The sequence below is a fragment of the Manacus vitellinus genome, unplaced genomic scaffold (assembly GCF_001715985.3).
Source record: "Manacus vitellinus isolate BGI_N305 unplaced genomic scaffold, ASM171598v3 scaffold_154_pilon, whole genome shotgun sequence".
NCBI classification, from domain to species: Eukaryota; Metazoa; Chordata; class Aves; order Passeriformes; family Pipridae; genus Manacus; species Manacus vitellinus.
The window spans coordinates 34,063-37,108 of NW_021939093.1; the positions used below are offsets into that span (position 1 = coordinate 34,063).

Genomic DNA, 3,046 nt, shown 5'->3' on the forward strand with positions numbered 1-3,046 from the left:
TTAAAAAATTATCTAGTAAAATTATCTGGAAAATTATCTATCGCCCTTCCAATGGCAGCGGCGCTTGGGCTCCAGTCACCAACCAAGCCCTCTGTGGACTGAAGGAGGGCAGGGTTAGATGGGATAAAGGGAAGGAATTCTTCCCTGTGAGGGTGGTGAGGCCCTGGAATGGATTTCCCAGAGGATGCCCCATCTCTGGGAGCATCCGAGGCCAGGTTGGAAGAGGCTTGGAGCAACCCGGGCTAGTGGAAAGTGTCCCTGCCCGTGGCAGGGGGTGGCACTGGATGATCTTTCTGATCCCTTCCGCCCCAAACCTTCCCAGGATTCCATTAGCCCAGCCAGCAGGCCCTGCTGAGGCAGCTGAAGTTTCAGGCATTTACCAAAACATGAGGATTTTACAGCAAAAAAAAAAAGCCCATCCAAAGCCCCCCAACACTCCCTAAGCACTGGAAGCGCTGAGAGGGAGTGGGAGCAAGTCAGATGCACACCAAGCCCTCCCTTCCTTAATATAACATTATTTTTTTTTTATAAAGCACCCCAGAATTTCTAGATTTATTTACTTTAGCTGCAGCGGGTTTCCTAAAAATCGCGTTCACTGCTTGGAGCTGGCAGCTCGGGGGGGAACTGTATATAAAAAAAGAGAGAAAAAAGGGAAGGGGAAAAGCAAAGTTTGCTGCTGTTTTTTTTTTTTTTTCCCCCCTAATGGAGGGTGGGGAATCAAGGACACGAACGCTGCTTGGAATCTGTCTCCCTCGTGTGAGCTGGAGAGGAATCCAGCATCCCATACCTCCTCCTCCTCCCAGCCAAACCACTGCTTGGAAATACGCTTAAAATAAATTAAAAAAAAATATATATATAATTAAAAAAAGGGGATTTTGGAGTCGTAAAGGCCGTGCCACGCGGCCAGGCCGGGGGTTGTCAGTGCCATCTTCTGTCAGCTGCACTGCACTGCACAAGCCATGGAAATCCAGCTGGAAAATCAGGATTGCATCACCCAGCCCGGCTCAAACCCTTCCCCTTGGAAAAATCCTGAGCCAGCAGCGCTCCCACCCCTTCAACCCCCTCCTCCAGCTCTGCCCCCAGGGAGGTGTCGCTGCTTGGGACCCTCCGTCATTACAGAATATATTTTATTTATGGAATTTTACAAATATCTGTACAGTTCACGTGACATTTAAGTTACGCTCTTTGTTTCAACGCGTTCTCTCCCACAACACCTGAGTTATTGAAATACTGAGATGGAACTGGAGCTTCCAACTGGACACGGGAAGGGAAACACGGATGAAAATCCATAACGAGCTCGATTTGGGTGGGGTTTTTTTCCCTCCTCATCCTCCTGCCTGCCCCATCCCTTCCCTGCTGGCAGGTTCCAGCCTGTCCAGCTGGGAATGGGAAGAGGGGGAGCCTCTAAATTTTTGGGTTGCAGATTTCTCAAAAAAAACCCAACCAGGGTAAAACTGGAAACGAGAAGACGACGGATTCACGATTCCCACCTTGTGCCGAGGGGCTGCACCAGCTCCCAGGAATCCCAGCATCGCTCCTGCCGCTTCCCAGCTCTAGGGGACCTCCCAGGCACAGCCCTCGGGGGACAAACACCCCGATTCCCCCCCCTTTCCTCCTCCACTTTTCCATCGGTGCCCCATGGAAACCCTCCAGCCACCTGGTGTTTTTCCAAACGCTCCCTCGGGAGAGAGGAGAGGGCACGTGTGCCAGTCCAAGGACTCAGATTTTCCACATCGAGTCGCTCGGCCGGGCCTGCAGCTCTCTCAAGCAGGGAAAAGGAGTTTCCAGTGGCACTTTCCTCCTGGATTAGCAGCACAGGGGAATGAGTGTGAGGTGCTGCACAGGTGACCGAGCCAAGGCAGGCCCGGCTGCTCTGTCCCACAGGGAGAAGTGACTTAAGGTGACAATCCACAAAACAAGACACCACACGAGATAAAGGAAGGAATCTTTCCTTGAAGGAATCACCCGAGGACCACGTGGCACCTCTGGGTGGAGGGTGCTCCCAAAAAGGCTCCCTGCTCCTTGACAAGTTCATATTTAGGTTTTGGGGTGCAGGACAAAGCCAACAGCCTTGTGGTGCTGAGGGGACTAAGCCCAGCCTGGGAAAGCCACTGAGAGCAGAGGTGACGATCCATAAGGATACTGGAAATGTCAGAGTCCAGGGACTCGGTGACAATGGTCAGGAGTTTAGGAAGAACAGCATCCAGCTGGGAACTAAGGGAATTCAGGGACTACAGCCATCCAACCAGGGTACAACGCTGCTGGAGGTGCTGAGCCTGTGCCAGGGGCTGAGGAAAAATCCCTGGCACACCCTTGGCTTTGCTTTCCGCAGGGTGGGGAGGGAAGGTGTGGGATCCTCGGCTCCAGGATCACACCGAGGTGGCAGGATTGTCACACACACCCCCTACACAGCCAGGGAGGGAGGGAAGACACTCCCTGACAAGCACAAACACTTCCCAAAGCACCCACACCGCTCCTCCATCCCAATCCAAGGGAAGCTCCCTGAATCCACTCCTGCTTATCCACACAGCCACGAGCTCACACCAGGTACAGGACGAGGTTTAGGGGGGGGAAAGGGGGTGCGAGGGGACCTCAAGCAACAGGGGTGGGGTGGGCAAGATTATCAATATGATAACTAGTAATTCACGTAGTGAATCTGGGGAAAGCCAGCCCCGGGGGCAGAGCTGGGAAGTGCCTGGAACACCCTTCTCTGGCTACTCCCTAAGGCTGGAAAAACGCAACCTAAAGAGGTTCACAGTCTGGTTATTTTGTTTTAAAAACAGCCCCCGCCCCACCCTGAACCTCAGCAGTGTTTAAAAGCCGGTGGCTATTCCCGGGTGTCACCGTGAGCTTGGACACAGCCTGAGGAGAGACCCCTGGGCTGGGAGCCCACGGCCAGGCAGGGCTCTGCTCTCACCCCCCTTCCCACCAGGAGGAGTTGGGATTTGCCCCTCTTTCCAGCAGCACAGAGGGGGTCAGGATATCCCGCCGGGCTTCTCCCAGCAGCCCACGTGTCACTCCAACCTGGCCTGGTGTCCTCTGCTCC

General features: G+C 53.8%; 1 protein-coding gene across 2 annotated transcripts in view; it reads right to left on the reverse strand.

The window, feature by feature from the left end:
* Positions 1-1,110: 1,110 nt before the first annotated feature.
* SLC39A14 (solute carrier family 39 member 14) overlaps positions 1,111-3,046 on the reverse strand; it is an 8,527-nt gene continuing 6,591 nt past the window's right edge. For both annotated transcript variants that reach the window (XM_029958435.1, XM_029958434.1), the window contains exon 10: positions 1,111-3,024. The gene's annotated coding sequence lies outside the window, so the exon portion shown is untranslated. The remainder of the gene's footprint in view (positions 3,025-3,046) is intronic.